At 43.2% G+C, this 23834-nt stretch overlaps 1 long non-coding RNA gene and 1 pseudogene across 1 annotated transcript; both read right to left on the minus strand.

Annotated features, from left to right (window-relative positions):
• Positions 1-936: 936 nt before the first annotated feature.
• LOC118360293 (DALR anticodon-binding domain-containing protein 3-like) lies at positions 937-15432 on the minus strand (annotated as a pseudogene).
• Positions 15433-22261: 6829 nt separating this feature from the next.
• Positions 22262-23319, minus strand: LOC118359707 (uncharacterized). Its single transcript, XR_004820734.1, has 2 exons — positions 23093-23319; positions 22262-22823 (listed from the first exon to the last, which is right to left on the minus strand). It is a non-coding gene; the product is annotated as an uncharacterized LOC118359707 (long non-coding RNA).
• Positions 23320-23834: the final 515 nt, after the last annotated feature.

Consider the following 23834-nt stretch of genomic DNA (forward strand, 5'->3'; position numbering starts at 1 on the left):
TTGCAGAGGTCAAAGCGGAGGTGGACAAAGGTGTGATCTGAAAGTGATATGGGTCCGATTGTACACGTGGCTGAACCTACGGGAGTAGGTGTTATGGACATTAGAGTAGTATGTATAGTCCATAGATGTCCATAGATGAGCTATTAGTCTCTGTCCAGATATCTATCAGTCCCATCTCTTTAGTAAGAGAGTTAAACATCTTTGCAGATCTAGGATTTGTGGTGGGGACTTGAGATGATTTGTCCAGGTGTAACAGTACAACTTTACGTCCGTCCCCTCGCCCATACCCGGGCGCGAACCAGGGACCTTCTGCACACAACGACAACGGTCACCCTCGAAGCATCGTTACCCATCGCTCCACAAAAGCCGCGGCCCTTGCATAGCAAGGGGAACTACTACTTCAAGGTCTCAGAGCAAGTGACGTAACCGATTGAAACGCTATTTAGCGCACACCGCTAACTAAGCTAGCCGTTTCACATCCGTTACACAGGGTTGGGTTGAGGGTACAATTAAAATCTCCAGCCAGCACTCCAAAGGAAACACAATGCTCATTGAACAGGGTTATAATTTTTGACATGAAAGCCGGAGTATCTGTGTTAGGGGAATATTTAAGATCGTAATTGGTTGCCCTTACATTGATCCAGTTATCAAAATAAATCTCCCCTCCGGATCAGATATGTTTTTGTAAATTATAAATGGAAACATTATATATTTGAATCCCCTAAAGATGCCTCGGTCAATGGAGTATTTCTTCACCTCGTCAAACTCTCTGCGTTTTCCATCTCACAGGTCCTGGTGTAAAGTGAGTTTGGCATTTACCACTGTAATGGTGTTGATTTTCGAAACCTGTAGGACTCGTTCCTTGTCGGTAAATCTCAGGAAACGTATGGTGATTGGGCGAGGTGGTTGTCTGGCTGCTGGTGGGGGCCTCCGTGCTCAGTGAGCTCTCTTGAGTTCAATGGGCCTGTTGGTGGACAGCTGGAGCCACTCGGGAAGTTTGTCTTGCAGGTGGCGGATCAGTGGCATGTTTCCCTCTTCTTTTTCGCCCAGATTTAATATAACACAATTATTCATTTGGCCCGTTTTCCAGGTCCTGTTTTCTTTCCCAGATGCTCCATTTTCTTTTTAGTATATGCTATTGTTTCCATGGCATCTGTCAGTGAGTTTTCCATGGATAGGATTTGCCTGCCTCATCCAGGCGCCCCGAGTTGATGGTTATCTTGTTGTTGAGGTCAGGCAAAGCATTTTCCAGGGTTGTCACCTTGCCCCCTATCGCACTGAGCTGAGAGTTAATGCCATCTAATTTGATGTTGAGTTCTGTACGTTGGGATCTCAGCTCAGAAAGGATGTCTTCGACAAAGTGCGAGGTTGGGCCTCGGTTGGGAACGGGTCCTCTTGCTCCTGGCTAATGGCGCTAGATTTTTCTGAAACTAGCTGCTTCTTGGAGGCTTTTTCTGTCGCTAATGCTCGAGTCCGGGTAAAAACGTCACCTGTAATATGGCTTTTTGTAGCCGCCATGACTTTTTGACTAAAGCTAAAAGGAATTTTAACTTGAAGTGGAGGAAACTACTTGTGCGGAGCTCTTAGTTCATGCGGCCAACTCATTCAAGGGTCACGTGATCCCCCCCACTTCTTGTTTTTATAAAAACATTCAGTGTAGGAAATCCTAAATGGTTTGCAGAGTCAACTTACACACACCACTGACACACACACTTACCCCACCAGACATGCCACCAGGGTTCTTTTCACAGTCCCCAGGTCCAGAACAAATGAAGGGAAACATACAGTATTATACAGAGAGAGCCATGTTTGAATGGAACCTTCCATCTTATATAGCGCAAGTGAACAGAAAACCTGGTTTCAAACAACAAAGAAAGCAACACCTCACGGCACAATTACATTGAGTTAATAAAGCTGCATACAAACCTGGTCTCTTTTTTGCTTTCTTGAGTAAGGCAGCTCCAAAATTCAGGTGTTCCAGCCTAGCTCAGGGCTTTCGGTGGTGGGGCTAGCCAGCAGAAAATGGAACATTGTGCCTGATTGGCTCAGTTTTCTATCACTCATGGCACAGTACATCATCCCCAATTTTAAGGTTAGAGACCGAACATTTTAGCTCCTTGGGTTCTGCCATATGTTTACATTAGAAGTACCCATCCAAGAAGGCTCAAGGTCACTGGTCACAGATATAATGTGATTTGATGTCATTCTATCTACTGTAGCTTTGATTGGACTGATCATGTCAACATCATACTTTCAAAATATTAGCAGTCGTCACCATGAATCAAGTCGACAAACAAATCCTTTTCGATCCTTGTCATATGAAGAGAAATTAGAGACAAAACGTATCGGTGCTCATCGGCCATAAACATTACACAACAAGTTGGAAATAGCAAATTCAACAATGAGTGGTTTGGGAAGGAATCAGTGGCTAACTGAGTTCAAGACAACTTGAAACTCGTGAAAAACGAGCTACGACTGGGAAAATATGTTTTGAACGGTCATCTTTCTCTTTGATGACAATTTGCCCACGAAGGACCGCCACGCCCCTTTCCTGTTCAAGCACATCACAACGTGAGTCCCAAAATGTCTTATGCAGCTTCAGAAATGATATAGGATACCAGAGGGATATGTATACTGTAGCTAAAGTAGTGCTAAGTGAGTGTTGTGTAGTAAGCCGTTAGTAGCTCATGTGCCTCACACTAATAATTTGGCCAATTTTCACCAACGTGGTAGTGTAAACCGTTCGTGGCCGGTGTGGGCTTGTTTGCCCATTACCTGTTTTAGAGAAATGTAATCGTCGAATATTGTAAGAGCTTTCATTGTCTGATTATATGTATGAACGGCCCATGATCTAAATCCTGTCGCTGTACATTTCAAAAGTGATGAACAAATAGTTATATTGACTACGTCCATCCGAGCTCATTAAGGTCTTCATTGAAATTACGGATGGCCTCTTAATAATAAATAATAATAATAATAAATAATAATAAATAATAATAATAATAATAATAAATAATAAATAATAATAATATATGCCATTTAGCAGACGCTTTTATCCAAAGCGACTTACAGGTCATGTGTGCATACATTCTCTTATTCACTTGTCGTCCCTTGTGACATAGTTTGTACATCTCAATTGTCAGTAGAAACCACATTTGTTAAAGCAAGTCAGCCATATCAGCTATGTTTCTTTAAAAGGCAGTATATGAGGCTGAATGAACTGTAGCAGTGGTAAGGTGTTAGGACTGCTGTTGGGACAGCTTTATGTCGGCCCTAACAGTTTGTGGGCACCGTTTGTCACCGTTATAGTGCTATTAACGTATTGGTTAGTGTTGTGTAGTGGCTTTGCTGGCATGCATCCCACATGTTATTTTTTGCCCCACCAAGATTGACATGCTAAAATCGCCACTGGGTGTGTGTATGTACTGACATGTATTTTTTAAATGGAAAATACCAAAACCAGATCTTGATTTAAAATCAGAGGGGGTTTGGAGACATTGCATATCAGGGCCAGGGTTAGGTTGCACGTTACCTGATTTCAACAAAAGAAGAATAACTAGGCACCTCTGTTTAATAACCTTGCACGGCTTCTCTTTTTTAAGAGACCTACTGCAAGCGAATTCTACAAGTGAGTTTCCAGACAATACAAAACAGTCATTTAAAACCATTAGACTTGTATGTGTAACTGATAGATATATTTAAAAACTTGAACATGTAGTGTGTATGTAAATTGTTAAATCCTTTGTCTGTAATGTATTTATGATATATCGGACCCCAGTAAGACTTGCTGTCTCCATTGGTGACGGCTAATGGGAATCCTAATAAATCAACACACACGATTATCGGTGTGTGCATGCGCGCATGCAGACTAGCTCCAAGAAGTAAGTCTCTCTCTCAAACAGCTCCTAAGACTCACCGGGCTCGTATGGACTGTTGAGAGCAGCTCAAACCTCACTGTGGCTGAGGTCATGACCTTGATGATGTCATCCCAAGTTTGGTCTGAAACAGTATTTGGAGTTGTAATAGAAGTGTTAAGTCCAAGGAGGGAGATCACATACCACAACAGTCCCTGATCATACACATGCTACAGAGTTCACCTTCGACTTGTTCTCCATACTTAATCTCTGAGGCCTCCTTCATCTGCACCCTCCTCAGTCTGTAGGACAGGGTGAACAAGGAGCCAATGAGACAGACACACACACAGTGGCTCGATGAGATCTGAAAAGGCTACATTAGAGCAAACAGCAGAGCAAAGTGATAATTACAGGGACTAAAGCTGAATCAAAATGATAAAAGAAGATGTTCTTACTGAAGGTACTGGGCAGCACTGAGGTGAGTTCCAGGTGTCTTCATTGGTCCACAAACAAGATGCCTCTCTGAAACAGATCAAGTAAAAGAGGGGGCGAAAAAAAAGGTTACTTTGAGCAATCAATTTATAAGACAACATGAGAAGTCGAGTTAAAGCATGAATTTGGTAGAGATGAGGCCTTTTAATATAAACAAAAAAAGAAACGTCCCCTTTTCAGGACCATCTTTCAAAGAGATTTCGTCAAAATCCAAATAACTTCACAGATCTTCATTTTAAAGGGTTTAAACACTGTTTCCCATGCTAGTTCAATGAACCATAAACAATTAATGAACATGCACCTAAATAAATAATAATAATATATGCCATTTAGCAGACGCTTTTATCTAAAGCGACTTACAGTCATGTGTGCATACATTCTACGTATGGGTGGTCCCGGGAATCAAACCCACTACCCTGGTGTTACAAGCGCCATGTTCTACCAACTGAGCTACAGAAGGACCTGTGGAATGGTCGTTAAGACACTAACAGCTTACAGACGGTAGGCAATTAGAGTCACAGTTATGAAAACTTAGGACACTAAAGAATCCTTTCTACTGACTCTGAAAAACACCAAAATTAAGATGCGCAGGGTCACTGCTCATCTGTGTGAACGTGCCTTAGGCATGCTGCAAGGAGGCATGAGGACTGCAGATGTGGCCAAATTGTAATGTCCGTACTGTGAGATGCCTAAGACCGCGGTACAGGGAGACAGGACGGACAGTTGATCGTCCTCGCAGTGGCAGACCACGTGTAACACCTGCACAGGATCAGTACAGCCGAACGTCACACCTGCGGGACAAGTACAGGATGGCAACAACTGCCCGAATTACACCAGGAACGCACAATCCCTCCATCAGTGCTCAGACTGTCCTCAATAGTCTGAGAGACGCTGGACTGAAGGCTTGTAGACCTGCTGGTCCTCACCAGACATCACCGTCAACAAAGTCATGGATTTGGAGGTGGAGGGTCCGTCATGGTCTGGGGCAGTGTTTCACATCATCGGATTGAGCTTGTTGTCATTGCAGGCAAATCTCAACGCTGTGCGTTACAGGGAAGACATCCTCCTCCCTCATGTGGTCCCCTTCCTGCAGGCTCATCCTGACATGACCCTCCAGCATGACAATGCCACCAGCCATACTGCTCGTTTTGTGTATGATTTCCTGCAAGACAGGAATGCCGGTGTTCTGCCATGGCCAGCGAAGCGCCTGGATCTCAATCCCATTGAGCACGTCTGGGACCTGTTGGATCGGAGGGTGGCTTGGTGGAAAAGTGTGGTAACATATCACAGATACGTTAGCGTGCACTGCGCCCGGCCCGTCACAGGAGTCGCTGGTGTGCAATGAGACAAGGATATCCCTACCGGCCAAACCCTCCCTAACCCGGACGACGCTAGGCCAATTGTGCGTCGCCCCACGGATCTCCCGGTCGCGGCCGGCTGCGACAGAGCCTGGGCACGAATCAGAGTCACTGATGGCACAGCTAGCGCTGCGATGCAGTGCCCTAGACCACTGCGCCACCCGGGAGGCCCCACGTTGTGCATTCTAAGCAAGTCAAGTCCAGTCATAACAAAGTTGTCTGAAATCATTTGAGGCTACCAGACAGACCTTTTCATTAGATTTTGATTTGGGTAATAATACATTTTAACAATCAAGCAATTTTGACATACCAAAATTTTGACATACCAGCTTGCAAAGTAAATGGTTCATATTCTTGATCACCAAACCATTTTTGGAGCTGCATACTCATTTATGGCAATCCGCTCTCCCTACAATTTGGCGTTTGCACTGCACCCGGTTCTATAGCTGTACAGCAAATCAGCAATCTGTTTGCTTGCTCAGTGGTTTTCAAACTTTGACCCGTGACCTGCAAAAAGGAGTGGTTCAAAGATTGCGACCCTGCGCACGCACATGCAGTCCCTATGCAAATGAAGCCTGTCATTACAGCCATAAACGGGGATGCATCTTCAAAATGCAAGTTACAGAAATCAACTGCAAGTCATTCATGTTAGCAGTCAATATCAACCAGGGATATCATATCACTTCTCTGGAATCCAGAGGCCTACCACAGGGATGGGAAACTCCAGTCCTTGGTAGCCAGAGTGTTGTCACACTTTTCCCGCTCCCTAGCAAACACAGCTGAATAAACCAATTACATTCTAAACTGAAGAGCATGAATAGTAGATTACTGGAGTCAGGTGTGTTAGCTGGGGCAAAAGTGTGACACCAATATGGCCTGAGGACTGGAGTTGCCCATGCCTTGCCCTACCTGTATGCAGTCTAGGTTGCAGGATTGGATGGAAAGCATGATCTTTCTCTGTAGTCTTTTTCTTACTCACAAATGTCCTAATTAATTTGTCGGAATATGTTACATCTTCATCCCATAAGTATTGAAGGTAGTGCGATGTTCCAGAGACCTTCAGACATATAGCCAGTACCATCACTGAGGTATATAACCCACCCAAACTCTCTGAAATATGAAAATGATAAATGAAAATCACCAGGTAGCTACTGTTGTGGCAAAGATGCATCCGTAGCAGATTGTTAAACCCTAAGGTGAATTCAAAATAAGCGGGACACTTTTTGCTTTAGCCCAACATGATACATTTCTGAAATATGTTTCCTAATCACACACAAAAAAATATGTTTAATATCATATTCACAGGAGACATGACACACCCATCTGTACACTGAGTCAAAACCATATTTACAGTTTACATTTGATAGACAGACAGCAGGTTAGACAAACTGGGACACCATTATTATGGTCCTAATTGTACCACAATGAAAATTTAAATTACAGAACTCATCCTGACAGGAAGTGACATGTAATGTGGTTGCCGTGGATACCTTGGTCATTAAAGAGATGTGAAAAACATGAGACCCTATACTCTTTAGTATTGTATGAACATACACAACATAGCAGCTATAGTAGTACACGGCAGCAGCTTGATGTTTAAAGTTTGGGGGTGCAGTAGCCCTGTCCAGTTGGGCCAGATGGGACACACTGTCCCTTTGCACTGAGGACAAATCAACAGGATTATGGGTTACAGACTGCTCCTATAGACTGTTCATCTCTGTAGGTTTTACTTATCTAAACTACATTAAAGTAAGTTTAATATCTAAAGGTGACCTATAGGCCTTGCTCCCTGTGAAAGAAATCCATTTCATTGAGCAATTTGACCCTACCATTTGCCAGTGCATTCGGGAAAGTATTCAAACCCCTTCCCTTTTTCCACATTTTGTTAAGTTACAGCCCTATTCTAAAATTGATTGAATTGTTTTTTCCCCTCATCAATCTACACACAATACCCCATAATCCAAAGTGAAAACAGGTTTGTAGAAATCTATGCAAATGTATTAAATTAAAAACATACCTTATTTACATTCAGACCCTTTACTATGCGACTCAACATTGAGCTCAGGTGCATCCTGTTTCCATTGATCATCCTTGAGATGTTTTTTACAACTTGATTGGAGTCCACCTGTGGTCAATTCAAATGATTGTACATGATTTGGAAAGACAACACCTGTCTATATAAGGTCCCACAGTTAACAGTGGAAGTCCGTAGAGCACCGAGACAGGATTGTGTTGTAGCACAGATCTGGGGAAGGGTACAAAAAATGTCTGCAGCATTGAAAATCCCCAAGATCACAGTGGCCTTCATAATTCTTAAATGGAAGATGTTTGGAACCACCAAGACTCTTCCTAGAGCTGGCCGTCCAGCCAAACTGAGCAATCGGGGGAGAAGGGCCTTGGTCAGGGAAGTGACCAAGAACCTGATGGTCACTGTGACAGAGCTCTATAGTTCCTCTGTGGAGATGGGAGAACCTTCCAGAAGGACAACCATCTCTGCAGCCCTCCACCAATCAGGCCTTTATGGTAAAGTGGCCAGACAGAGGCCACTCCTCAGTAAAAGGCATACAACAGCCTGCTTGGAGTTTGCCAAAAGGCACCTAAAGGACTCTCAGACCATGAGAAACAAGATTCTCTGGTCTGATGAAACCAATATTGAACTCTTTGGCCTATTAAGCATCACATCTGGAGGAAACCTAGCACCATCCCTATGGTGAAGCACGGTGGTGGCAGCATCATTTTGTGGGGATGTTTTTCAGCGGCAGGGACTGGGAGACTAGTCAGGATCAAAGGAAAGATGTACAGAGAAACTTGATGAAAACCTGCTCCAGAGCACTCAGGACCTCAGTCTGGGGTGAAGGTTTACCTTTCAACAGGACAACGACTCTAAGCACACAGCCAACACAGCACGGAAGTGGCTTCGGGACAAGTGTGGGAATGTCCTTGAGTGGGCCAGCCAGAGCCCGGACGTGAACCCGATCAAACATCTCTGGAGACCTGAAAATAGCTCTGCAGCGACTCTCCCCATCCAACTTGAAGGAGCTTGAGAGGATCTGCAGAGAAGAATGAGAGAAACTCCCCAAATACAGGTGTACCAAGCATGAAGACATGAGGCTATAATAGCTGCTTCAACAAAGTACTGAGTAAAGGGTCTGAATACTTATGTAAATGTGCATTTGCAAAAATAATAAATGAAACTGTTTTTGCTTTATAGTGATAAGGTATAGTGTCTAGATTGATGAGGGGAAAAACTATTTAATCATCCTTAGAACAAAATGTAGAAAAAGTTAAGGGGTCTGAATACTTTCCCAATGCACTGTATGGGTTATTCATATGTTAAGACATTTACAACCAATCCCCAGGTCAAAAGGTCAATGTTGTTTGTCTCCCCTGTACAGCTGCCAAGGCTGGGGTCATACCCTGGCAGCTGCTCCTCCTGAAACACCCTCTTCAAGTTCACCCTGAGCATCTCCTCTTTATCTCCATCTGTATTCTTTCCTTTACTCTCTCTTATTCCTCCATCTGTCTCCTCTCTTTCTCTGTACGGGGAATTCTGTAAAGCCTCCAAAATGTTCTCCTCCCTCTCGTCATTGGTCCAGCTGATGGGCACTGTGGGCCAATCGATGCCAAGCAATCGGAGGAAGACAATGATGTCACTTTCCTCTGGCAGCACAGGGCAGCAGGACACAATAAACCTGAGAAAAACAGTGATGCCACTGACATATGATATAGTGGTAAAGCAACACCCTATATCTACGCAGTCTATCACAGATTTACATGCACTTAACATACAACTCAGCAGATACACACCAGTCAAATGTTTGGACTCATTCAACGGTTTTTCTTTAATTTTACTATTTTCTACATTGTAGAATAATAGTGAAGACAATCAAAACTATGAAATAACACATATGGAATCATGTAGTAACCAAAAGAAAGTGTTAAATCAAAATATATTTTATATTTGAGATTCTTCAAAGTAGCCACCCTTTGCCTTGATGACAGCTTAGCACACTTGGCATTCTCTCAACCAGCTTCACCTGGAATGCTTTTCCAAGTCTTGAAGGAGGTCCCACATACGCTGAGAGCTTGTTGGCTGCTTTTCCTTCACTCTGCGGTCTGACTCATCCCAAACCATCTCAATTTGGTTGAGGTCAGCAGAATGTGGAGGCCAAGTAATCTGATGCAGCACTCCATCACTCTCCTTCTTGGTCAAATAGCCCTTACACAGCCTGGAGGTGTGTTGGGTCATTGTCCTGTTGAAAAACTAATGATAGTCCCACTAAGGGCAAATCTGATGGGAAGGAGTATCGCTGCAGAATGCGGTGGTAGCCAGGCTGGTTAATTGTGCTTTGAAATCGAAATAAAAATAACTGACAGTGTCACCACTGCACACACACACACCTCCTCCTCCTCCATGCTTTAAGGTGAGAAATACAGATGTTGAGATTAGAGGTCGACCGATTATGATTTTTCAACACCGATACCGATTATTGGAGGACCATAAAAACCGATAGCGATTAATCCGCCGATTTATTTATTTATTCTAATGACAATTACAACAATACTGAATGAACACTTATTTTAACTTAACATAATACATCAATCAAATCAACTTAGCCTCAAATAAATAATGAAACATGTTCAATTTGGTTTAAATAATGCAAAAACAAAAAGTGTTGGAGAAGAAAGTAAAAGTGCAATATGTTCCATGTAAAATATGTGCCATGTAAGAAAGCTAATGTTTCAGTTCCTTGCTCAGAACATGAGAAAGCTGGTGGTTCCTTTTAACACGAGTCTTCAATATTCCCAGGTAAGAAGTTTTAGGTTGTAGTTATTATAGGAATATTTCCCTCTATACCATTTGTATTTCATTAACCTTTGACTATTGGATGTTCTTATAGGCACTTTAGTATTGCCAGTATAACAGTATAGCTTCCGTCCTTCTCCTCGCTCCTCGCTGGGCTCGAACCAGCAACACAACAACAATTAGCGCGCGCTAACTAGCTAGCCATTTCACTTCGGTTGCACGAGCCTCATCTCGGGAGTTGATAGGTTTGAAGTCATAAACAGCGCAATGCTTGATGCACAACGAAGAGCTGCTGGCAAAACGCACGAAAGTGCTGTTTGAATTCATGTTTACACGCCTGCTTCTGCCTACCACTTGTATGCTCAGTCAGATTATATGCAACGCAGGACACGCTAGATATTATCTAGCAATATCATCAACCATGTGTAGTTAACTAGTGATTATGATTGTTTTTTATAAGATAAGTTTAATGCTAGCTAGCAACTTACCTTGGTTTACTGCATTCGCGTAACTCCTTGTGGAGTGCAACGAGAGAGAGGCAGGTCGTTATTGTGTTGGACTGGTTAAGTTTGCAAGATTGGATCCCCCGAGTTGACATCTGTCGTTTTGCCCCTGAACAAGGCAGTTAACCCACTGTTCCTAGGCCGTCATTGAAAATAAGAATGTGTTCTTAACTGACTTGCCTAGTTAAATAAAGATGAAATAAAAGGTGTAAAAAATGTTTTAAAAAAAGATTGTTGTGAAAAGTTTAAAAATCGGCCCTAATTAATCAGCCATTCCGATTAAAATCGGTCGACCTCTAGTTGAGATCATCCGTTCACCCACACCGTGTCTCACAAAGACACAGCGGTTCTAACCAAAAATCTCCAATTTGGACTCCAGACCAGAGGACAAATTTCCACTGGTCTAATGTCCATTGCTCGTTTTTTCTTGGCCCAAGCAAGTCTCTTCTTCTAATTGGTGTCCTTTAGTAGTGGTTTCTTTGCAGCAATTCGACCACGAAGGCCTGATTCACACAGTCTCCTCTGAGCAGTTGATGTTGAGATGTGTCTGTTACTTCAGCTCTGTGCATTTACTTGGGCGAGGCTGGTAACTCTATAATGAACTTATCCTCTGCAGCAGAGGCAACTCTGAGTATTCCTTTCCTGTGGTGGTCCTCATGAGAGACAGTTTTTTTTGCGACAGCACTTGAAGTTTTCTGGATTGACTGACCTTAATGTAACGGACTGTTGTTTCTCTTTACTTATTTGAGCTGTTATTGCCATAGTATGGACTTAGTCTTTTACCAAATAGGGCCATCTTCTGAATACCACCTCTACCTTGTCACAACATTACTGATTGGCTGAAACGCATTAAGGAAAGAAATTCCACAAATTCACTTTTAACAAGGCAGACCTGTTAATTGAAATGCATTCCAGGTGACTACCTCATGAAGCTGGTTGAGAGAATGCCAAGAGTGTGCAAAGCTGTCAGACTATTTGAAGAATATCAAATATATTTAGATTTGTTTAACACTTTTCTGGTTACTACATGATTCCATGTGTGTTATTTCGTAGTGTTGGTGTCTTCACTATTATTCTACAATGTAGAAATTTGTACAAATAAAGAAAAACCTTTCAATTAGTAGGTTTTCTTAAACTTTTGACCGGTTGTGTAGGCGTGTCCAAATTTGGCTATGGTAGAATAGTAATCTCCTTACTCACCCCTGTCTCCTCAGTAGCGCCCCTAAGTGGTCAGTCAGCAGCACAGTTGCCCCAGCGTGAGGGTGTCAGGGGAGGGTAAATTTGGTTTGGGGTGCAGGGCGGGGCAGTTGAGCACCACACACCCCTGTCTCTGGCAAGGAGGCTTCAGGTACACCGACACGTCACTCAGGACCTTCTGAAACGCAGCAGTCAGGTCGACCCACACCCTCAGCCCCTCTCCTATGAGTTCCCTTCCAGCCACAGGGAGAACCACTGTCCCTCTCAGGGACTGCACTCTAACCATCACCGCTGGGGGAACCTACACACAAACACATCGCACTTACAGTTGAAGTCTGAAATGTACATACACCTTAGCCAACATTTAAACTAAATTCCTGACATTTAATCCTAGTAAAAATTCCCTGTTTTAGGTCAGTTAGGATCACCACTTTATTTTAAGAAGGTGAAATGTCAGAATAATAGTAGAGGATTATTAATTTGAGCTTGTATTTCTTTCATCACATTCCCAGTGGGTCAGAAGTTTACATACACTCGATTAGTATTTGGTAGCATTGCCTTTAAATTGTGTAACTTGAGTCAAACGTTTTGTGTATCCTTCCACAAGCATCCCACAATAAGTTAGGTGAATTTTGGCCCATTCCTCATGACAGAGCTGGTGTAACGGAGTCAGGTTTGTAGGCCTCCTTGCGCACACACAACTTTTCAGTTCTGTCCACAAATTTTATACAGGATTAAGGTCAGGGCTTTGTGATCGCCACTCCAATACCTCAACTTTGTTGTCCTTAAACCATTTTGCCACAATTTTGGAAGTATGCTTGGGGGTCATTGTCCATTTGGAAGACCCATTTGCAACCAAGCTTTAACTTCCTGACTGATGTCTTGAAATGTTGCTTCAATATTCACATAATTTTCCTCCTCGTGATGACATCTATTTTGTGAAGTGCGCCAGTCCCTCCTGCAGCAAAGCACCCCCACAACATGATACTGCCACCCCCGTGATTCACGATTGGGATGGTGTTCTTCAGCTTAAAAGCCTCCCCCTTTTTCCTCGAAACATAACAATGGTCATTATGACCAAACAGTTCTATTTTTGTTTCATCAGACCAGAGGACATTTCTCCAAAAAGTACGATCTTTGTCCCCATGTGCCGTTGTAAACCGTAGTCTGGCTTTTTTATGGCGGTTTTGGAGCAGTGGCTTCTTCCTTGCTGAGTGGCCTTTCAGTTTATGTCGATATAGGACTCGTTTTACTGTGGATATAGATACTTTTGTACCTATTTCCGCCAGCATCTTCACAAGGTCCTTTGCTGTTGTTATGGGATTGATTTGCACTTTTCACACCAAAGTACGTTCATATCTAGGAGACAGAAAGCGTCTCCTTCCTGAGCGGTATGACGGCTGTGTGGTCCCGTGGTGTTTACTTGCATACTATTGTTTGTACAGATGAAGGTGGCACCCTCAGGCATTTGGAAATTGCTCCCAAGGATGAACCAGACATGTGGAGGTCTACAGTTTGTTTTCTGAGGTCTTGGCTGATTTCTTTAGATTTTCCCATGATATCAAGCAGAGGCACGTAGTTTGAAGGTAGGCCTTGAAATACATCCACTGGTACATCTCCAATTGACTCAAATGATGTTAATTAGCCTATCAGAAGCTTCTAAAGCCATAACATAATTTTCTGGAATTTTCCAAGCTGTTTAAAGGCACAGTCAACTTAGTATATGTAAACTTCTGACCCACTTGTGACAGATTAATTCACTTACAATTCACTGTGTCTAACCATTGTTGGAAAGATGACTTGTGTCATGCAAAGTAGACTTGCCAAAACTATAGTTTGTTAACAAGAAATCAGTGGAGTGGTTGAGAAACAAGTTTTAATGACTCCAACCCAAGTGTATGTAAACTTCCGATTCCAACTGTACATGCTGTCCATGGATAGCAGACCGTTTTCTAGCATGCAAAGACATATGCACTATCACACACACACAGTCAAAAACGATTGCAGTAATAGCCTTCTGCCTGTAGTGGTATATGCTTCATTTGGCTCCTGCAGGACTGTGTGGTGTTGTATTGACCGATGCCATGTGGAAACACGGTGGCACATTTTGCAGGTTGACCCACATTGTATTTGCCAGTCAGGGGTTAATAATACTTGCCGCAATGTTTAAATGTTACAAGAAGCACAAATACATTGTGTGAGACCATAATGAGCACATTACGTAGCAGGTAATGTGCAATATTGAGCAAATTTGGCATTTATCCGCAATGCCAACAGTCTCAAATATGAAAATGTATGAATTCAATTTTGTTCACAATCATCAAGTGGAAGTTGACAGTTTGGGGTTCAATTTGCCTCCACATATCTCTCGAGTTCAACCTGTCAAAGAGAAAAGCGAGTGTTGTCAACTGCCTATCTGTCAACACATACATTACAACCAGTGCACCAACTGCAAAACAATTCTAAGTGTAACGGATGTGAAACGGCTAGCTTAGTTAGCGGTGCGCGCTAAATAGCGTTTCAATCGGTTACGTCACTTGCTCTGAGACCTTGAAGTAGTATTTCCCCTTGCTCTGCAAGGGCCGCGGCTTTTGTGGAGCGATGGGTAACGATGCTTCCTGGGTGGCTGTTGTTGATGTGTGCAGAAGGTCCCTGGTTCGCGCACGGTTATGAGCGAGGGGACGGTTTAAAATTATACTGTTACATTGATGCTGTTGACCCGGATTACTGTGTTGCTGCAGAAAAAGGAGGAAGGTCAAAAGGGGGGTGAGTGTAACGGATGTGAAACGGCTAGCTTAGTTAGCGGTGCGCGCTAAATAGTTAGCTAACTGTTAATCTAACGTTAACAGACCGACCTGTCCGTCTGCATAAAGCCTATTCAGCACCGTGGTGGGTGACAAGAAGTCCCTGTTTCGGAGATTCTTAGCTCTTTAGCTCTTTGAACCAAAGCTTCTCCGTCTCACTCGAGATTCTGTCCCCGCTACCCAGACCATTAGCATCAGGAACATTTTCAGGCTCTCCCTGTAGTGCGGAGCCCAGAGCTTGGACGGTATGGGTGATCCGAAATGGCGTCTCCTCAATGTTCTCCATCAACTTCAGCTGAGCTATACGGTATCGTAGTACTTTCTGCTTTATGACAGCTAGTTTTTCAAATAGAAAAACATGCGTTCAGTTGATCCAGTTAGTCAGTCGATATCATATTGCTGTAAATGACTGCATAATAATCACAACGCGGAACTGTAGAGTGCAAATGTTGTTTCCCCGAATCCCGTTTACTTGTGAAGTACGGCAAAAGCGCAAGTTTAGGTCCATTTTATGTGTGGCAGGGTTGCCTGTTCAGCTCAATGTATGAAACTCAAATGAACTTTCTGCAAACATTAAGTGGAAGACATGTCGTAATGTTAGAATTACAGTTTATTATATGGCTTCTCCTACTTTTTCAATAATGTCATGGTCTCTGGATTAATTCAGATCAGTGGCAAGTGGTACAGAGGCCCACCTGTTTAGCTATAAAATATATATTTGTTTTTTTGTTGCATGTTTTGCATGTTATTTTGGCATTAATACGTCAAATATCAGTTTGCAAACTATGTAAAAAATAATCATGATTAAGTTAATAAAGCTGCATACAAACATTATCTATTTTTTGCTTTCTTGAGTAAGGCAGGTTTTTCAGCCTTGCCCAGTAGAAAATACAAAGCTACGGGTTGGTAATGTTCTCTAGTTGCGCCGTGATTGGCTCAGTGTTCTGTCACTCATGGGGACACTATGTCGGAGCAAAATCTTTAGGGAGAGCTAGGAAGTTCAAGTCCCCTTGGGTGCTGCCATATACACTGCTCAAAAAAATAAAGGGAACACTAAAATAACAAACACTAGATCTGAATGAATGAAATATTCTTATTAAATACTTTTTTCTTTACATAGTTGAATGTGCTGTCAACAAAATCACACAAATTATCAATGGAAATCAAATTTATCAACACATGGAGGTCTGGATTTGGAGTCACACTCATAATTAAAAAGTGGAAAACCACACTACAGGCTGATCCAACTTTGATGTAATGTCCTTAAAATAAGTCAGAATGAGGCTCAGTAGTGTGTGTGGCCTCCACGTGCCTGTATGGCCTCCCTACAACGCCTGGGCATGCTCCTGATGAGGTGGTAGATGGTCTCCTGAGGGATCTCCACCCAGACCTGGACTAAAGCATCCGCCAACTCCTGGGCAGTCTGTGGTACAACGTGGCGTTGGTGGATGGAGCGAGACATGATGTCCCAGATGACTGTCCCACTGCCAAACCGGTCATGCTGGAGGCAGCAGAATGTTCTCCACGGTGTCTCCAGACTCTGTCACGTCTGTCACATGTGCTCAGTGTGAACCTGCTTTCATCTGTGAAGAGCACAGGGCGCCAGTGGCGAATTTGCCAATCTTGGTGTTCTCTGGCAAATGCCAAACGTCCTGCACGGTGTTGGGCTGTAAGCACAACCCCCACCTGTGGACGTCGAGCCCTCATACCACCCTCATGGAGTCTGTTTCTGACCGTTTGAGCAGACACATGCACATTTGTGGCCTGCTGGATGTCATTTTGCAGGGCTCTGGCAGTGCTTCTCCTGCTCCTTCTCGCACAAAGGCGGAGGTAGCGGTCCTGCTGCTGGGTTGTTGCCCTCCTACGGCCTCCTCCATGTCTCCTGATGTACTGGCCTGTCTCCTGGTAGCGCCTCCATGCTCTGGACACTACGCTGACAGACACAGCAAACCTTCTTGCCACAGCTCGCATTGATGTGCCATCCTGGATCAGCTGCACTACCTGAGCCACTTGTGTGGGTTGTAGACACCATCTCATGCTACCACTAGAGTGAAAGCACCGCCAGCATTCAAAAGTGACCAAAACATCAGCCAGGGAGCATAGGAACTGAGAAGTGGTCTGTGGTCACCACCTGCAGAAGCACTCCTTTATTGGGGGTGTCTTGCTAATTGCCTATAATTTCCACCTGTTGTCTATTCCATTTGCACAACAGCATGTGAAATGTATTGTCAATCAGTGTTGCTTCCTAAGTGGACAGTGATTTCACAGAAGTGTGATTGACTTGGAGTTACATTGTGTTGTTTAAGTGTTCCCTTTATTTTTTTGAGCAGTGTATTTACATTTGAAGTGCCCATCCAAGAAGGCTTAAGGTCATTGGCCACAGATAAAATGTCAAATCACGTTATAGCTACCATAGTTTTGATGGGACTGATCATGTCAACATCATATTTTCCAAATCTTAGCTAGCAACATAGACAAACAGTCATCATCATGAATCACGTCAAAAAATATACTGGCAAATCCTTGTCATATTAAGATAAATTATAGATAGAACGTATCTGTGCTCACTCATGAGTGGTTTGGAAGGAATCAGTGGCTAACTGCAAGCATTGCAAGCAATCACTATTTTGCCTCCCCTGCTATTCGGTGGAGAGGGTGAGGTCCAAGTAAGGGTTTAAGGGTCTCTTTTCAAAGCTTAAAAGGACAAACATTCACACGCAATACCATGGGCCAGAAAATTTTGAATATATTGACCATGCTGTCAATCCAGCAGGATTTCTGCCACGCTCAAAACAACTGGAAACTCAGAACTGAGAAATCTCAGACTTCAGTGAGTTCAAGAGATCTGGCAACTCAGGATTTTTTTTTGCTCAGACTGGGAAAATACATTTTGAATGGTCATCCAGCTTGGAATTCGACCTGAAAATCACTGACGTCATGATTCAACCTAGTTTTTCCCCCCAAGTTCCTAGTTGTCTTGAAAGCACCATAAATCCAGAGAATGCCAGACTTTGATGACATAAAATTTGCCCACAAGAAGAACCGCCGCTCCACCTTCCTGGTCAAGTGAGCACAGCACAACAGTGAGTCCAAAAATGTATTGTATGCCTCTGCATAAATTATGTAATATGCAAGGGAGATATGTATAGTGTAGCTAAGAAAGTAATACTATGTGTATGTTGTAAGCTGTTAGAAGCCCATGTGCCTCACCCTAATAATTTGATCTATTTACCCTCTTAATTTCGCCTACTTTTCTGACTTGGTGGTGCACATGTAGCTTATAGCCTGTTTTATAGAAATGTCATCATCGAGTATTGTAAGAGCTTTCATTGTCTGCTTATAGAGAATACTGAACAAATGACTCGTGTTCTGAATTCTGTCGCTGTACATTTGAAAAGTGCTGAACAAATAGTTATATTGACTACGTCCGTTTTAGCTCGCTCATTAATGTCGTAATCAAAATTACAGATTGCCTCTTTTGCGCTCATTGTTCCCTTATGCCATAGTTTGACATCTAAATTGTCAGTAGAAACCACATTTGTTTAGGCAAGTCAGCCATGTCAGCTACGTTTTTTAAAGACAGTAAATGAGGCTAAATGAACTGTTTTACTGCCAGACAAGGTTCCACTGATAGCCAGGTGTAGCAGTGGTAAGGATTCACTCTGTGGTGCTGAAAAGAAAGCTCTGCTGTTGGGACAGATTTATGTTGGTCCTAACAGTTTGTGGGCACCGTTTGTCATCGTTATAGTGCAATTCATGTATTGTTCAGTGTTTTGTAGTGACTTTGCTGGCATGCTCCAAAATATTTTTGGGGGGGTAAGATTCACATGCTAAATTCGCCACTGATTCAAATATCTCTAGGTAAACCCAGGCCCTGCATGTCCCCAGGCACCCTCATTTGTTGACTTCTGTGGCCGAAAAAGGCTTGGTTTCATGCATGTCAACATCAGAAGCCTCCTCCCTAAGTTTGTTTTACTCACTGCTTTAGCACACTCTGCCAACCCTGATGTCCTTGCCGTGTCTGAATCCTGGCTTGGGAAGGCCACCAAAAATTCAGAGATTTCCATACCCAACTATAACACTTTCCGTCAAGATAGAACTGCCAAAGGGGTAGGAGTTGCAATCTACTGCAGAGCTAGCCTGCAAAGTTCTGTCATACTTTCCAGGTCTATGCCGAAACTGTTCGAACTTCTCATTTTAAAAATTAATCTCTCCAGAAATAAGTCTCACAGTTGCCGCCCGCTATCGACCCCCCTCAGCTCCCAGCTGTGCCCTGGACACCATCTGTGAATTGATCGCCCCCCATCTAGCTTCAGAGTTTGTTCTGTTAGGTGACCTAACTGGGATATGCTTAACACTCCGGCAGTCCTACAATCTAAGCTAGATGCCCTCAATCTCACCCAAATCATCAAGGAACCCACCAGGTACAACCCTATATCCGTAAACATGGGCACCCTAATTGACATTATCCTGACCAACTTGCCCTCCAAATACACCTCTGCTGTCTTTAATCAGGATCTCAGCGATCATTGCCTCATTGTTTGTATCCGCTACGGGTTAGCTAGGGTCAAACGAGCACCCCTCATCACTGTCAAACGCTCCCCAAAACACTTCTGCGAGCAGGCCTTTCTAATCGACCTGGCCTGGGTATCCTGGAAGGATATTGACCTCATCCCGTCAGTTGAGGATGCCTGGTCATTCTTTAAAAGTAACTTCCTCACCATCTTAGACAAGCATGCCCCGTTCAAAAAATCCAGAACTAAGAACAGATATAGCCCTTGGTTCACTCCAGACCTGACTGCACACGACCAGCACAAAAACATCCTGTGGTGGACTGCAATAGCATCGAATAGTCCCCAGGATATGCAACTGTTCAGGGAAGTCAGGAACCAATACACGCAGTCAGTCAGGTAAGCAAAGGCCAGCTTTTTCAAGCAGAAATTTGCATCCTGTAGCTCTAACTCCAAAAAGTTCTGGGACACTGTAAAGTCCATGGAGAACAAGAGCACCTCCTCCCAGCTGCCCACTGCACTGAGGCTAGGTAACACGGTCACCACCGATAAATCGAAAACTTCAACGGCTGGCCATTTCATTTTTTTATTTTACTAGGCAAGTCAGTTAAGAACAAATTCTTATTGTCAATGACGGCCTAGGAACAGTGGGTTAACTGCCTGTTCAGGGGCAGAACGACAGATTTGTACCTTGTCAGCTCAGGGATTCGAACTTGCAACCATTCGGTTACTAGTCCAACGCTCTAAACACTAGGCTACCCTGCCGCCATGCCTTCCTCCTGGCTACTCCAACCTTGGCCAACAGCTCCCCCCCGCCATCGATAAAAGACAGTACTGTGCAGCCGTCTTCATCGACCTGGCCAAGGCTTTTGACTCTGTCAATCACCATATTCTTATCGGCAGACTCAGTAGCCTCGGCTTTTCTAATGACTGCCTTGCCTGGTTCACCAACTGCTTTGCAGACAGAGTTCAGTGTGTCAATTTGGAGGGCATGTTGTCCGGTCCTCTGGCAGTCTCTATGGGGGTGCCACAGGGTTCAATTCTCAGGCCAACTCTTTTCTCTGTATATATCAATGATGTTGCTCTTGCTGCGGGCGATTCCCTGATCCACCTCTACGCAGACGACACCATTCTGTATACTTCCGGCCCTTCCTTGGACACTGTGCTATCTAACCTCCAAACGAGCTTCAATGCCATACAACACTCCTTCCGTGACCTCCAACTGCTCTTAAACGCTAGTAAAACCAAATGCATGCTTTTCAACCATTCGCTGCCTGCACCCGCACGCCCGACTATCATCACCACCCTGGATGTTTCCGACCTAGAATATGTAGACATCTATAAGTACCTAGGTGTCTGGCTAGACTGCAAACTCTCCTTCCAGACTCATATCAAACATCTCCAATCCAAAATCAAATCTAGAGTCGGCTTTCTATTTCGCAACAAAGCCTCCTTCACTCACGCCACAAAACTTACCCTAGTAAAACTGACTATCCTACCGATCCTCGACATCGGCGATTTCATTTACAAAATAGCCTCCAACACTCTACTCAGCAAATTGGATGCAGTTTATCACAGTGCCATCCGTTTTGTCACTAAAGCACCTTATACCACCCACCACTGCGACCTGTATGCTCTAGTTGGCTGGCCCTTGCTACATGTTCGTCGCCAGACCCACTGGCTCCAGGTTATCTACAAGTCTATGCTAGGTAAAGCTCCGCCTTATCTCAGTTCACTGGTCACGATGGCAACACCCACCCGTAGCACGTGCTCCAGCAGGTGTATCTCACTGATCCCTAAAGCCAAAACCTCATTTGGCCGCCTTTCCTTCCAGTTCTCTGCTGCCTGCGACTGGAACGAATTGCAAAAATCTCTCAAGTTGGAGACTTTTATCTCCCTCACCAACTTTAAACATCTGCTATCTGAGCAGCTAACCGATCGCTGCAGCTGTACATAGTCCATCGGTATATAACCCACCCAATTTACCTACCTCATCCCCATACTGTTTTTATTTGATTTACTTTTCTGCTCTTTTGCACACCAGTATCTCTACCTGCACATGTTCATCTGATCATTTATCACTCCGGGGTTAATCTACTAAATTGTAACTATTCACTCCTATGGCCTACAGGGTATTTATTGCCTACCTCCTCATGCCTTTTGCACACAATGTATATAGATTATTTTTTTCTACTATGTTATTGGCTTGTTAATTGTTTACTCCATGTGTAACTCTGTGTTGTTGTCTGTTCACACTGCTATGCTTTATCTTGGCCAGGTCGCAGTCGCAAATGAGAACTTGTTCTCAACTAGCCTACCTGGTTAAATAAAGGTAAAATAAAAAAATCTGAGTTTGTTTTCATTCTTCATACAAAAAAAAATTTTGGTAAAGAAACTCATGTGGTCAATTTGTTCCAATGACAAGTCATGATAAATCATTATGTTCTTATGGTGGTTGCCAGGAACATAGGGCTGGTTCAGGCTCAATGGACCGCAGGCCTATAGTCAGGCTCATTTGGACGGTAGCCTATAGATGTTCATGAAGTCTCAGTATAGTCGTACTAAGTGGAATAAGGAGTTAAACATTTTAAACTATGCCTGGTATGTATATAAGAACTAACTGTAATGTAAACTGAATTAGACAATTGGACAGCACACACATCCATGGACATATGACATGGTATAGTAAATTATCTTAAGTGTTCCCAGACAATATAACAAATGGATACTGTGAATAAAATCCAGTTATATTTTAATTCAGAATAACAGGGCAACAATTCAGAAACAATAGCCTGATGATAAATCAATTTACACACTACATTAATCAGCTAAAATAAATAGCTCATGTCCTATATAGAAGCTGGTGTCATTCTTTGCTGACACGAAATTCCCGGGGCTTATAGTTTGTGTCAATCCGGGAGAAAACGTGTCATTGAAGAACATCACCTATTAGTTATTGAAGAGTCAACTGCAGCCACATCACACTAAAAGACACTCACTGACTCAAGTACACCAGGAAGTATGTTTCTCTCTACAAACGTTCAGACTGTTGGATGTTGCGAAACGGGATGGAAACGGAGCTCATATCCAGCTGCTATTGAAAGACACAGCTGCTTTATGGGTTCCGTTACCACCCTACCCACTAACACCACTACTGAGTGTCCCATTCACAATTTAAACTAATTTAATTTAAACTCAGGTTCACTTTCTATTCTGAATTTAGCTGCCTTCTTGGGGTGGAAAAAAGTCTATCCTGTTCCATTCATATCTTGAAGTCTTGAAAAACCTGTTTCATGTCTGTAGAGAGAGGGAGAAAGAGAAAGCAGGTCAGTGCATTGAAGGTAGAGCAGATAAAGAGAATGATAAAAGCAAAGGGTTCTGGGAGAGATTAAAGGAAATGATAGGATGGCTGTGTAACTTAGTTTAGTCATTTTACTTTAAATCTCCCATAGCAGAATCTATCCACAAAACTACTGAAAGAAACAGAGAATAGTTCAAAGGGACAGCCAGAGATAGAGAACAAAAAGCCTAACAATTAATTTTCCGAGACAGACGGACACACTCACTTATTGATTGAAGTAATCTCCTCTTAAGGTGCGAAGCAGAGCAAGTGTCTCTGATCAATAGAAGAAGTGAACAGGAAAAGGAATACTTTGTGTAAATCAAAACGAGAGAACCAGAGAGGAGTATTTGTTTAAGGAAGATAAATAAATATCAAGAAAGGGTTGACTGAGGAAAGCCATCCAAAGTGAAAGTACAGGCAAAAAAAGACAAGTCCCATTTCTGAAAAGACAGTTACCGTATGGGCTCAGCTCAGGTCACCATAATCTTGATTCCACTTTCCTGTCACCCTGAATCGGCACATATGTGTATGTGTTGCTCTATGAGTCTTCACTTCCTCCTAAATACAAAAAAAAAATGTATTTCACTTTCACTTCTGCAGAAACATTGACCACAGCTCCTCCTTTGCGCCATCCCTTTCCTTGTCACAACAACACTTTACTACTGTACCACTACCACCTGCCATTTTAAGTGATTTATACAGTTGATATGCACCAAATATAGATGTTCCGAAAGATACAATACAAATAGCTCTGTTACAGTAGTCAAGGCTTCAGCCTTATGGAGTTGCTAATTGTAGACACCTGTCTGTCGGATTAGTGGGGCGGGTGTGTGTGTGTGTGTGTGTGTGTTTCCACTGGTGCGTCACGCTGTGAGGTGTCTGGAAAGTCCGGAGGATTTGGAGGTGTAGCTGCCCCCCCCCAGAGACCTCCGTCCTCTTCTTCACGGTCCAGTACGATCGAGATG

The sequence above is a fragment of the Oncorhynchus keta genome, chromosome 27 (genome assembly GCF_023373465.1).
Source record: "Oncorhynchus keta strain PuntledgeMale-10-30-2019 chromosome 27, Oket_V2, whole genome shotgun sequence".
In the NCBI taxonomy this organism is placed as follows: domain Eukaryota; kingdom Metazoa; phylum Chordata; class Actinopteri; order Salmoniformes; family Salmonidae; genus Oncorhynchus; species Oncorhynchus keta.